The sequence below is a fragment of the Lepisosteus platostomus genome, chromosome 26 (assembly GCF_059453375.1).
Source record: "Lepisosteus platostomus isolate fLepPlt1 chromosome 26, fLepPlt1.hap1, whole genome shotgun sequence".
Classification (NCBI taxonomy): Eukaryota; Metazoa; Chordata; class Actinopteri; order Semionotiformes; family Lepisosteidae; genus Lepisosteus; species Lepisosteus platostomus.
Window position 1 is genome coordinate 3559074 of NC_142636.1, and position 13751 is coordinate 3572824.

Here is a 13751-nt window from a genome sequence, read left to right on the forward strand (position 1 = left end):
CACCAGCTCCACCGGCGCCCGGCTAGCTCAGTCGGTAGAGCATGAGACTCTTAATCTCAGGGTCGTGGGTTCGAGCCCCACGTTGGGCGGTGCCCGTCTCCTTATTAACAAAGTTTCCCGCTCATCCTTGAACCTCTTACACCTCGATGGTACCGAGCACTGCGTTTTAATGCACAGGTGTGATCAAACCGAGATGAAAAGGGCGTATCTAGCTCCTTGCCCGAGAGATAAATCAAAGGTTCCGCAGATAATCCCTTGGCTCCGGTCACCCGGACGCAGATAGGAGCTGCAGCCATCATAACTTGTATGAAAACTAAGAAGAGCTCCTGTCTATTTACAGTTTCATTTACTCTAGCGTTTCCTTAAACATTGCGTGTACGAAGGCTAAGAAATTGGAGAGCTATTCTAATACAATAACTATTAGGAATCTTTTCGGCATAACAGTTTCACTGTGATTTTGCAGGTAACACGTACGTTGGGAAAACATTTTGAACGCGATCAATAACCGCACTGGAAAAATGTGGGAAAGAAAGGGCGAAAAGCGACTCTTCAACATGTGGAAATATCTTCCTGAGCGGAGCCCTCTTCTCGAAGCTCAACACTCTGCAAGAGTCACTTCTCCCAACTTGCGCCCGCAGGTTTCCGTAGTGTGCCTGCAAAGAGCCATCCGCTTGAGACAGGTGCACCTCCCGATTTCATTGAACTAAGCTAGATGCACAATTTCTAATGCAGCCTTCATCACAATAGACAGTTCATTTCTCGAAAGCTTGTCGTAAAAAAAGGAAACAAAGAACGAAAACGTATAGCTGACAATCTTCTGAAGATGCAGATTCATCTTTGGGGAAATGGACATTTTATGTATGCAGATGCTTTTCAAGCGCTGGTTTTAGAACGTCGCTGTGCTTCCAGCATCCTTTTCAGCCTTCTAAACTGGCTACCGAGGTGCCGATCACATTGTAAAGCGGTTGAGAGGCCGGAGCTGCTCAAACCGCTCTTGCCGTTTCCCATCAATCAAAAGCACTATGTTGTTTCTTTGTATGGAAAGCTTTTCAAGTCTGGCATCGACACGCACCTTTCCTGAAACGTCCAAAAGGTGAATGCTTCGCAAAGAAATCCAGTCTACCTTCAGGGGGCATGATGTTGAAATCGGAATGAGCCCTGGGTGGGCTTGAAGCAGCAGCTGTTCAGTTAACAGCTGCACAGAAACGCACCCCGCTTGCTTTGTATCATTCGCAAGTTTCTGGTTAAAGAGTAAAAAAGGCTGGAATTCTTCTGCCAGCCGGCAGGATTTCTTCTGCACTCACCCAGAAAAGCCAAGAATTGTATTTCATCTTTCGCAAGCTGTATTTTCCAGGAGGAGAATGAATACTTGCATTAAACTGAATCAAGCCGACAGAGACGCACAGCCGTTGTTTTTCTCCATGGGAAGTTTTTCGTTAAGGAAAAACACCGTTGTCATTTTCTTGCCAGCCGGCGGTATTTCTTGTGCAGCGATGAGCCAGATTTGTATTTCGTATTTCGCAAGTTGTGTGAATTTCTTGAAGTTGAAAGTGAATTCGCTCCAGAAAAGAAATGTCCAGTCGCATGAAAGCCGTGGCTGTTTGTTAAACCGCAGGACCTGAGCTTGCGTTCTGTTTCTCATGGCGTTCGCAAAGGCGATTCCTGCCTTTAAAACTGCTGTGACTGCGACTGAAAGTGGCGTGTGGCGCAGCTTCTAAAGTCTTGTTGACGCTCCTCGATGTTGCTTTCTCTCTGCCTAAGGAAGTTCGATTGTCGCGTCGGAACGGGGAGACCTAATCCTTCCAGCTTTAAGCCACCCTTCAGTCTTCTGAAGGGTGTCCGAGTGCTAGCATGTCATTTGGCTTTTTTTTGGGGGGAAGCGGAGAGCGACATTGAAAAAGGTTACCGCCGCCGCCTCGCCCTCCGTGTTAAATGATCGCAAGCCGGCGGCGGCGGCGCTCCCTGTAGTCGTGGCCGAGCGGTTAAGGCGATGGGCTAGAAAGCCATTGGGGTCTCCCCGCGTCGGCTCGAATCCTGCCCACTACGGCGCCCTTCTCCTGTCGCTTCGGCCTGCCCAGAAAAAGGCAGAGTGCCGTTTCTCTCTTCCTGCTTCTTGTACAAACGCTAAATCGCTTGGACCTGCTGCCTTGGAAGTAATGTCTTCAACATCCACCAGTGACATTTCACAGCTGGAAGCACACAGCCACGCTTTTGGCATTGGCATGTCTTGCGCCCTACTTCCAGCCTTTGAAGACCTAATTATTCAAACTGAAAGAACCGGCTGAATGAGTGTTTGCAGTGCACCAGGAGGAGCAGGGACCATAGCATTGGAGGGGTGAGGATGGCGCAGATGGAAACGTTTTCATGCGCTCCTCTGGGAGGAATGAAAAGAAAAGACGAAACCGGAAACAGTAGTAGCCGCAAGACGAAGTGTCTTCAAGCGCCAAGCAAGCGCTCCTCGTTAGTATAGTGGTGCGTATCCCCGCCTGTCACGTGGGAGACCAGGGATGGATTGCTTGACGGCGAGCCAGGTTGCTTTTCTCCCATCAGATTCCAACCGCTAATGCTAACGCAGTGTGTGGGAGCTTACATGCTTTTCCTTTCCCGTCTTTTTCGGACGACTATTCCAAAGGGGTAACCTGAAGGAATAGGGGCCTGAAGACACGAGGCATTCTTAAACCAGCACTGGGCTGCACGGCCATCTGTTGTGATCAGGTTATATTCGAGTCAAAAAGCCAGAGCATCCGCTTCCATCCTATGGAGCACGAGCTAAATCGGAAGAGGCAGGGGATACACCTACGCCTATCGGCGCACGTTCCCTGCGTCAGGCTGCTTCACCCATTTGCACCCGACTGGAGACGGCACTGAGCAAGCTTTTTGTCAGGAGTGGGATTCGAACCCACACCTCCAGGGGAGACTGCGACCTGAACGCAGCGCCTTAGACCGCTCGGCCATCCTGACGCGGGCCCCCTGTCCCGGGGCGGTCTGATGAGCCACCGCGATCCCACTGCGCTCCTCGAGTATCGCACTGTTATTAATACTACAGTGTGACTCCAGCATTAAAATGTTTGGAAAATGTGTCGGCTTTTATAATCCAGTGTAGAGCAGCATGTGATGATTTGTGCTACAACACCAAGCGCTCAAAGTGACGTCTGCGTTTGTCGTTGAAACTTTCAACTCTTTCATCACTTATGTAGGAAATAAAAAGAGCAGTTGTGCGCCACACGCAGAGAGGCCGTCAGCAGAGTGGCGCAGCGGAAGCGTGCTGGGCCCATAACCCAGAGGTCGATGGATCGAAACCATCCTCTGCTACATGTGTCCTATGCACGATTCCTAAGCATGCCATTGGGTTAGCAAAGTGCCTTCAAATAGTCTGCATCTCCCTTTCTTTAAATTCTGTCCTGAGTTTCTCTCTCGTGTGTGTTTGTGCAAGCTTGACACTTGCGGGACTCTTTAATCTTCACCAATACGGAGATGACCAAATGTGTCTTCGGTTGTTCTGAGGTCTTTGATAGTTTCTTTGAAAGCTTCAACTGAACCTCGAAATCGAAGCAGTTATGTCTATATTGATTTCTCGCGTTAATCATTACGAACCAGGAACAGCCAGCACACTCGGTCGCATTAGTAATTATGTCACGTCTCTACTTAGCAGAGCATTCAAAGGCCCACTGGAAGTAGTAAAGCACTAAAACACTGCAAAACTGAACTCGGGAAAATCATACTGGGAGCTCTGAGCGATGTCTGCATCCAAGCCATCCAATACGGACTCTGAAACCTTGGAATATCAACACTATGATGCGCTACCTTTTACCTGGAGCAAAACGATGGAATTAGAAGAATGCTTACCGCAGGATACAACTGTGCCGCTGTTATTTGGAGCACGGTTTTCACTTGCATGAAAACTACAGCAGAACGTAGAAGGATGATCACTGAGGAGTCCACGCGGGCATGCTGAGGAGATTGTAGGTCGTACATTTCAATGATTACTGACATTTGCGCTGCTGGAGGTACAGTAATCAACAAAGAACAGGGTGTGCTACTCTCGAATCCGGTCAGCACATGATGAAAAGCCAGGAAGTATACCTTGTCAAATTGCCGTCAACAGGGACAAGTTAACCACCAGCTCCACCGGCGCCCGGCTAGCTCAGTCGGTAGAGCATGAGACTCTTAATCTCAGGGTCGTGGGTTCGAGCCCCACGTTGGGCGGTGCCCGTCTCCTTATTAACAAAGTTTCCCGCTCATCCTTGAACCTCTTACACCTCGATGGTACCGAGCACTGCGTTTTAATGCACAGGTGTGATCAAACCGAGATGAAAAGGGCGTATCTAGCTCCTTGCCCGAGAGATAAATCAAAGGTTCCGCAGATAATCCCTTGGCTCCGGTCACCCGGACGCAGATAGGAGCTGCAGCCATCATAACTTGTATGAAAACTAAGAAGAGCTCCTGTCTATTTACAGTTTCATTTACTCTAGCGTTTCCTTAAACATTGCGTGTACGAAGGCTAAGAAATTGGAGAGCTATTCTAATACAATAACTATTAGGAATCTTTTCGGCATAACAGTTTCACTGTGATTTTGCAGGTAACACGTACGTTGGGAAAACATTTTGAACGCGATCAATAACCGCACTGGAAAAATGTGGGAAAGAAAGGGCGAAAAGCGACTCTTCAACATGTGGAAATATCTTCCTGAGCGGAGCCCTCTTCTCGAAGCTCAACACTCTGCAAGAGTCACTTCTCCCAACTTGCGCCCGCAGGTTTCCGTAGTGTGCCTGCAAAGAGCCATCCGCTTGAGACAGGTGCACCTCCCGATTTCATTGAACTAAGCTAGATGCACAATTTCTAATGCAGCCTTCATCACAATAGACAGTTCATTTCTCGAAAGCTTGTCGTAAAAAAAGGAAACAAAGAACGAAAACGTATAGCTGACAATCTTCTGAAGATGCAGATTCATCTTTGGGGAAATGGACATTTTATGTATGCAGATGCTTTTCAAGCGCTGGTTTTAGAACGTCGCTGTGCTTCCAGCATCCTTTTCAGCCTTCTAAACTGGCTACCGAGGTGCCGATCACATTGTAAAGCGGTTGAGAGGCCGGAGCTGCTCAAACCGCTCTTGCCGTTTCCCATCAATCAAAAGCACTATGTTGTTTCTTTGTATGGAAAGCTTTTCAAGTCTGGCATCGACACGCACCTTTCCTGAAACGTCCAAAAGGTGAATGCTTCGCAAAGAAATCCAGTCCACCTTCAGGGGGCATGATGTTGAAATCGGAATGAGCCCTGGGTGGGCTTGAAGCAGCAGCTGTTCAGTTAACAGCTGCACAGAAACGCACCCCGCTTGCTTTGTATCATTCGCAAGTTTCTGGTTAAAGAGTAAAAAAGGCTGGAATTCTTCTGCCAGCCGGCAGGATTTCTTCTGCACTCACCCAGAAAAGCCAAGAATTGTATTTCATCTTTCGCAAGCTGTATTTTCCAGGAGGAGAATGAATACTTGCATTAAACTGAATCAAGCCGACAGAGACGCACAGCCGTTGTTTTTCTCCATGGGAAGTTTTTCGTTAAGGAAAAACACCGTTGTCATTTTCTTGCCAGCCGGCGGTATTTCTTGTGCAGCGATGAGCCAGATTTGTATTTCGTATTTCGCAAGTTGTGTGAATTTCTTGAAGTTGAAAGTGAATTCGCTCCAGAAAAGAAATGTCCAGTCGCATGAAAGCCGTGGCTGTTTGTTAAACCGCAGGACCTGAGCTTGCGTTCTGTTTCTCATGGCGTTCGCAAAGGCGATTCCTGCCTTTAAAACTGCTGTGACTGCGACTGAAAGTGGCGTGTGGCGCAGCTTCTAAAGTCTTGTTGACGCTCCTCGATGTTGCTTTCTCTCTGCCTAAGGAAGTTCGATTGTCGCGTCGGAACGGGGAGACCTAATCCTTCCAGCTTTAAGCCACCCTTCAGTCTTCTGAAGGGTGTCCGAGTGCTAGCATGTCATTTGGCTTTTTTTTGGGGGGAAGCGGAGAGCGACATTGAAAAAGGTTACCGCCGCCGCCTCGCCCTCCGTGTTAAATGATCGCAAGCCGGCGGCGGCGGCGCTCCCTGTAGTCGTGGCCGAGCGGTTAAGGCGATGGGCTAGAAAGCCATTGGGGTCTCCCCGCGTCGGCTCGAATCCTGCCCACTACGGCGCCCTTCTCCTGTCGCTTCGGCCTGCCCAGAAAAAGGCAGAGTGCCGTTTCTCTCTTCCTGCTTCTTGTACAAACGCTAAATCGCTTGGACCTGCTGCCTTGGAAGTAATGTCTTCAACATCCACCAGTGACATTTCACAGCTGGAAGCACACAGCCACGCTTTTGGCATTGGCATGTCTTGCGCCCTACTTCCAGCCTTTGAAGACCTAATTATTCAAACTGAAAGAACCGGCTGAATGAGTGTTTGCAGTGCACCAGGAGGAGCAGGGACCATAGCATTGGAGGGGTGAGGATGGCGCAGATGGAAACGTTTTCATGCGCTCCTCTGGGAGGAATGAAAAGAAAAGACGAAACCGGAAACAGTAGTAGCCGCAAGACGAAGTGTCTTCAAGCGCCAAGCAAGCGCTCCTCGTTAGTATAGTGGTGCGTATCCCCGCCTGTCACGTGGGAGACCAGGGATGGATTGCTTGACGGCGAGCCAGGTTGCTTTTCTCCCATCAGATTCCAACCGCTAATGCTAACGCAGTGTGTGGGAGCTTACATGCTTTTCCTTTCCCGTCTTTTTCGGACGACTATTCCAAAGGGGTAACCTGAAGGAATAGGGGCCTGAAGACACGAGGCATTCTTAAACCAGCACTGGGCTGCACGGCCATCTGTTGTGATCAGGTTATATTCGAGTCAAAAAGCCAGAGCATCCGCTTCCATCCTATGGAGCACGAGCTAAATCGGAAGAGGCAGGGGATACACCTACGCCTATCGGCGCACGTTCCCTGCGTCAGGCTGCTTCACCCATTTGCACCCGACTGGAGACGGCACTGAGCAAGCTTTTTGTCAGGAGTGGGATTCGAACCCACACCTCCAGGGGAGACTGCGACCTGAACGCAGCGCCTTAGACCGCTCGGCCATCCTGACGCGGGCCCCCTGTCCCGGGGCGGTCTGATGAGCCACCGCGATCCCACTGCGCTCCTCGAGTATCGCACTGTTATTAATACTACAGTGTGACTCCAGCATTAAAATGTTTGGAAAATGTGTCGGCTTTTATAATCCAGTGTAGAGCAGCATGTGATGATTTGTGCTACAACACCAAGCGCTCAAAGTGACGTCTGCGTTTGTCGTTGAAACTTTCAACTCTTTCATCACTTATGTAGGAAATAAAAAGAGCAGTTGTGCGCCACACGCAGAGAGGCCGTCAGCAGAGTGGCGCAGCGGAAGCGTGCTGGGCCCATAACCCAGAGGTCGATGGATCGAAACCATCCTCTGCTACATGTGTCCTATGCACGATTCCTAAGCATGCCATTGGGTTAGCAAAGTGCCTTCAAATAGTCTGCATCTCCCTTTCTTTAAATTCTGTCCTGAGTTTCTCTCTCGTGTGTGTTTGTGCAAGCTTGACACTTGCGGGACTCTTTAATCTTCACCAATACGGAGATGACCAAATGTGTCTTCGGTTGTTCTGAGGTCTTTGATAGTTTCTTTGAAAGCTTCAACTGAACCTCGAAATCGAAGCAGTTATGTCTATATTGATTTCTCGCGTTAATCATTACGAACCAGGAACAGCCAGCACACTCGGTCGCATTAGTAATTATGTCACGTCTCTACTTAGCAGAGCATTCAAAGGCCCACTGGAAGTAGTAAAGCACTAAAACACTGCAAAACTGAACTCGGGAAAATCATACTGGGAGCTCTGAGCGATGTCTGCATCCAAGCCATCCAATACGGACTCTGAAACCTTGGAATATCAACACTATGATGCGCTACCTTTTACCTGGAGCAAAACGATGGAATTAGAAGAATGCTTACCGCAGGATACAACTGTGCCGCTGTTATTTGGAGCACGGTTTTCACTTGCATGAAAACTACAGCAGAACGTAGAAGGATGATCACTGAGGAGTCCACGCGGGCATGCTGAGGAGATTGTAGGTCGTACATTTCAATGATTACTGACATTTGCGCTGCTGGAGGTACAGTAATCAACAAAGAACAGGGTGTGCTACTCTCGAATCCGGTCAGCACATGATGAAAAGCCAGGAAGTATACCTTGTCAAATTGCCGTCAACAGGGACAAGTTAACCACCAGCTCCACCGGCGCCCGGCTAGCTCAGTCGGTAGAGCATGAGACTCTTAATCTCAGGGTCGTGGGTTCGAGCCCCACGTTGGGCGGTGCCCGTCTCCTTATTAACAAAGTTTCCCGCTCATCCTTGAACCTCTTACACCTCGATGGTACCGAGCACTGCGTTTTAATGCACAGGTGTGATCAAACCGAGATGAAAAGGGCGTATCTAGCTCCTTGCCCGAGAGATAAATCAAAGGTTCCGCAGATAATCCCTTGGCTCCGGTCACCCGGACGCAGATAGGAGCTGCAGCCATCATAACTTGTATGAAAACTAAGAAGAGCTCCTGTCTATTTACAGTTTCATTTACTCTAGCGTTTCCTTAAACATTGCGTGTACGAAGGCTAAGAAATTGGAGAGCTATTCTAATACAATAACTATTAGGAATCTTTTCGGCATAACAGTTTCACTGTGATTTTGCAGGTAACACGTACGTTGGGAAAACATTTTGAACGCGATCAATAACCGCACTGGAAAAATGTGGGAAAGAAAGGGCGAAAAGCGACTCTTCAACATGTGGAAATATCTTCCTGAGCGGAGCCCTCTTCTCGAAGCTCAACACTCTGCAAGAGTCACTTCTCCCAACTTGCGCCCGCAGGTTTCCGTAGTGTGCCTGCAAAGAGCCATCCGCTTGAGACAGGTGCACCTCCCGATTTCATTGAACTAAGCTAGATGCACAATTTCTAATGCAGCCTTCATCACAATAGACAGTTCATTTCTCGAAAGCTTGTCGTAAAAAAAGGAAACAAAGAACGAAAACGTATAGCTGACAATCTTCTGAAGATGCAGATTCATCTTTGGGGAAATGGACATTTTATGTATGCAGATGCTTTTCAAGCGCTGGTTTTAGAACGTCGCTGTGCTTCCAGCATCCTTTTCAGCCTTCTAAACTGGCTACCGAGGTGCCGATCACATTGTAAAGCGGTTGAGAGGCCGGAGCTGCTCAAACCGCTCTTGCCGTTTCCCATCAATCAAAAGCACTATGTTGTTTCTTTGTATGGAAAGCTTTTCAAGTCTGGCATCGACACGCACCTTTCCTGAAACGTCCAAAAGGTGAATGCTTCGCAAAGAAATCCAGTCTACCTTCAGGGGGCATGATGTTGAAATCGGAATGAGCCCTGGGTGGGCTTGAAGCAGCAGCTGTTCAGTTAACAGCTGCACAGAAACGCACCCCGCTTGCTTTGTATCATTCGCAAGTTTCTGGTTAAAGAGTAAAAAAGGCTGGAATTCTTCTGCCAGCCGGCAGGATTTCTTCTGCACTCACCCAGAAAAGCCAAGAATTGTATTTCATCTTTCGCAAGCTGTATTTTCCAGGAGGAGAATGAATACTTGCATTAAACTGAATCAAGCCGACAGAGACGCACAGCCGTTGTTTTTCTCCATGGGAAGTTTTTCGTTAAGGAAAAACACCGTTGTCATTTTCTTGCCAGCCGGCGGTATTTCTTGTGCAGCGATGAGCCAGATTTGTATTTCGTATTTCGCAAGTTGTGTGAATTTCTTGAAGTTGAAAGTGAATTCGCTCCAGAAAAGAAATGTCCAGTCGCATGAAAGCCGTGGCTGTTTGTTAAACCGCAGGACCTGAGCTTGCGTTCTGTTTCTCATGGCGTTCGCAAAGGCGATTCCTGCCTTTAAAACTGCTGTGACTGCGACTGAAAGTGGCGTGTGGCGCAGCTTCTAAAGTCTTGTTGACGCTCCTCGATGTTGCTTTCTCTCTGCCTAAGGAAGTTCGATTGTCGCGTCGGAACGGGGAGACCTAATCCTTCCAGCTTTAAGCCACCCTTCAGTCTTCTGAAGGGTGTCCGAGTGCTAGCATGTCATTTGGCTTTTTTTTGGGGGGAAGCGGAGAGCGACATTGAAAAAGGTTACCGCCGCCGCCTCGCCCTCCGTGTTAAATGATCGCAAGCCGGCGGCGGCGGCGCTCCCTGTAGTCGTGGCCGAGCGGTTAAGGCGATGGGCTAGAAAGCCATTGGGGTCTCCCCGCGTCGGCTCGAATCCTGCCCACTACGGCGCCCTTCTCCTGTCGCTTCGGCCTGCCCAGAAAAAGGCAGAGTGCCGTTTCTCTCTTCCTGCTTCTTGTACAAACGCTAAATCGCTTGGACCTGCTGCCTTGGAAGTAATGTCTTCAACATCCACCAGTGACATTTCACAGCTGGAAGCACACAGCCACGCTTTTGGCATTGGCATGTCTTGCGCCCTACTTCCAGCCTTTGAAGACCTAATTATTCAAACTGAAAGAACCGGCTGAATGAGTGTTTGCAGTGCACCAGGAGGAGCAGGGACCATAGCATTGGAGGGGTGAGGATGGCGCAGATGGAAACGTTTTCATGCGCTCCTCTGGGAGGAATGAAAAGAAAAGACGAAACCGGAAACAGTAGTAGCCGCAAGACGAAGTGTCTTCAAGCGCCAAGCAAGCGCTCCTCGTTAGTATAGTGGTGCGTATCCCCGCCTGTCACGTGGGAGACCAGGGATGGATTGCTTGACGGCGAGCCAGGTTGCTTTTCTCCCATCAGATTCCAACCGCTAATGCTAACGCAGTGTGTGGGAGCTTACATGCTTTTCCTTTCCCGTCTTTTTCGGACGACTATTCCAAAGGGGTAACCTGAAGGAATAGGGGCCTGAAGACACGAGGCATTCTTAAACCAGCACTGGGCTGCACGGCCATCTGTTGTGATCAGGTTATATTCGAGTCAAAAAGCCAGAGCATCCGCTTCCATCCTATGGAGCACGAGCTAAATCGGAAGAGGCAGGGGATACACCTACGCCTATCGGCGCACGTTCCCTGCGTCAGGCTGCTTCACCCATTTGCACCCGACTGGAGACGGCACTGAGCAAGCTTTTTGTCAGGAGTGGGATTCGAACCCACACCTCCAGGGGAGACTGCGACCTGAACGCAGCGCCTTAGACCGCTCGGCCATCCTGACGCGGGCCCCCTGTCCCGGGGCGGTCTGATGAGCCACCGCGATCCCACTGCGCTCCTCGAGTATCGCACTGTTATTAATACTACAGTGTGACTCCAGCATTAAAATGTTTGGAAAATGTGTCGGCTTTTATAATCCAGTGTAGAGCAGCATGTGATGATTTGTGCTACAACACCAAGCGCTCAAAGTGACGTCTGCGTTTGTCGTTGAAACTTTCAACTCTTTCATCACTTATGTAGGAAATAAAAAGAGCAGTTGTGCGCCACACGCAGAGAGGCCGTCAGCAGAGTGGCGCAGCGGAAGCGTGCTGGGCCCATAACCCAGAGGTCGATGGATCGAAACCATCCTCTGCTACATGTGTCCTATGCACGATTCCTAAGCATGCCATTGGGTTAGCAAAGTGCCTTCAAATAGTCTGCATCTCCCTTTCTTTAAATTCTGTCCTGAGTTTCTCTCTCGTGTGTGTTTGTGCAAGCTTGACACTTGCGGGACTCTTTAATCTTCACCAATACGGAGATGACCAAATGTGTCTTCGGTTGTTCTGAGGTCTTTGATAGTTTCTTTGAAAGCTTCAACTGAACCTCGAAATCGAAGCAGTTATGTCTATATTGATTTCTCGCGTTAATCATTACGAACCAGGAACAGCCAGCACACTCGGTCGCATTAGTAATTATGTCACGTCTCTACTTAGCAGAGCATTCAAAGGCCCACTGGAAGTAGTAAAGCACTAAAACACTGCAAAACTGAACTCGGGAAAATCATACTGGGAGCTCTGAGCGATGTCTGCATCCAAGCCATCCAATACGGACTCTGAAACCTTGGAATATCAACACTATGATGCGCTACCTTTTACCTGGAGCAAAACGATGGAATTAGAAGAATGCTTACCGCAGGATACAACTGTGCCGCTGTTATTTGGAGCACGGTTTTCACTTGCATGAAAACTACAGCAGAACGTAGAAGGATGATCACTGAGGAGTCCACGCGGGCATGCTGAGGAGATTGTAGGTCGTACATTTCAATGATTACTGACATTTGCGCTGCTGGAGGTACAGTAATCAACAAAGAACAGGGTGTGCTACTCTCGAATCCGGTCAGCACATGATGAAAAGCCAGGAAGTATACCTTGTCAAATTGCCGTCAACAGGGACAAGTTAACCACCAGCTCCACCGGCGCCCGGCTAGCTCAGTCGGTAGAGCATGAGACTCTTAATCTCAGGGTCGTGGGTTCGAGCCCCACGTTGGGCGGTGCCCGTCTCCTTATTAACAAAGTTTCCCGCTCATCCTTGAACCTCTTACACCTCGATGGTACCGAGCACTGCGTTTTAATGCACAGGTGTGATCAAACCGAGATGAAAAGGGCGTATCTAGCTCCTTGCCCGAGAGATAAATCAAAGGTTCCGCAGATAATCCCTTGGCTCCGGTCACCCGGACGCAGATAGGAGCTGCAGCCATCATAACTTGTATGAAAACTAAGAAGAGCTCCTGTCTATTTACAGTTTCATTTACTCTAGCGTTTCCTTAAACATTGCGTGTACGAAGGCTAAGAAATTGGAGAGCTATTCTAATACAATAACTATTAGGAATCTTTTCGGCATAACAGTTTCACTGTGATTTTGCAGGTAACACGTACGTTGGGAAAACATTTTGAACGCGATCAATAACCGCACTGGAAAAATGTGGGAAAGAAAGGGCGAAAAGCGACTCTTCAACATGTGGAAATATCTTCCTGAGCGGAGCCCTCTTCTCGAAGCTCAACACTCTGCAAGAGTCACTTCTCCCAACTTGCGCCCGCAGGTTTCCGTAGTGTGCCTGCAAAGAGCCATCCGCTTGAGACAGGTGCACCTCCCGATTTCATTGAACTAAGCTAGATGCACAATTTCTAATGCAGCCTTCATCACAATAGACAGTTCATTTCTCGAAAGCTTGTCGTAAAAAAAGGAAACAAAGAACGAAAACGTATAGCTGACAATCTTCTGAAGATGCAGATTCATCTTTGGGGAAATGGACATTTTATGTATGCAGATGCTTTTCAAGCGCTGGTTTTAGAACGTCGCTGTGCTTCCAGCATCCTTTTCAGCCTTCTAAACTGGCTACCGAGGTGCCGATCACATTGTAAAGCGGTTGAGAGGCCGGAGCTGCTCAAACCGCTCTTGCCGTTTCCCATCAATCAAAAGCACTATGTTGTTTCTTTGTATGGAAAGCTTTTCAAGTCTGGCATCGACACGCACCTTTCCTGAAACGTCCAAAAGGTGAATGCTTCGCAAAGAAATCCAGTCTACCTTCAGGGGGCATGATGTTGAAATCGGAATGAGCCCTGGGTGGGCTTGAAGCAGCAGCTGTTCAGTTAACAGCTGCACAGAAACGCACCCCGCTTGCTTTGTATCATTCGCAAGTTTCTGGTTAAAGAGTAAAAAAGGCTGGAATTCTTCTGCCAGCCGGCAGGATTTCTTCTGCACTCACCCAGAAAAGCCAAGAATTGTATTTCATCTTTCGCAAGCTGTATTTTCCAGGAGGAGAATGAATACTTGCATTAAACTGAATCAAGCCGACAGAGAC

The 13751-nt window shown here is 48.7% G+C and overlaps 7 non-coding genes across 7 annotated transcripts; 4 read left to right on the plus strand and 3 right to left on the minus strand.

The window, feature by feature from the left end:
- Positions 1–16: 16 nt before the first annotated feature.
- Positions 17–89, plus strand: trnak-cuu (transfer RNA lysine (anticodon CUU)). Its single transcript has one exon. It is a non-coding gene; the product is annotated as a tRNA-Lys (tRNA).
- A 2789-nt stretch (positions 90–2878) lies between these two features.
- Positions 2879–2961, minus strand: trnal-cag (transfer RNA leucine (anticodon CAG)). The gene has a single exon. It is a non-coding gene; the product is annotated as a tRNA-Leu (tRNA).
- Positions 2962–4133: 1172 nt separating this feature from the next.
- On the plus strand, positions 4134–4206 carry trnak-cuu (transfer RNA lysine (anticodon CUU)). The gene has a single exon. It is a non-coding gene; the product is annotated as a tRNA-Lys (tRNA).
- A 2789-nt stretch (positions 4207–6995) lies between these two features.
- On the minus strand, positions 6996–7078 carry trnal-cag (transfer RNA leucine (anticodon CAG)). Its single transcript has one exon. It is a non-coding gene; the product is annotated as a tRNA-Leu (tRNA).
- A 1172-nt stretch (positions 7079–8250) lies between these two features.
- On the plus strand, positions 8251–8323 carry trnak-cuu (transfer RNA lysine (anticodon CUU)). The gene has a single exon. It is a non-coding gene; the product is annotated as a tRNA-Lys (tRNA).
- A 2789-nt stretch (positions 8324–11112) lies between these two features.
- trnal-cag (transfer RNA leucine (anticodon CAG)) lies at positions 11113–11195 on the minus strand. Its single transcript has one exon. It is a non-coding gene; the product is annotated as a tRNA-Leu (tRNA).
- Positions 11196–12367: 1172 nt separating this feature from the next.
- On the plus strand, positions 12368–12440 carry trnak-cuu (transfer RNA lysine (anticodon CUU)). The gene has a single exon. It is a non-coding gene; the product is annotated as a tRNA-Lys (tRNA).
- The last annotated feature ends 1311 nt before the right edge of the window (positions 12441–13751 follow it).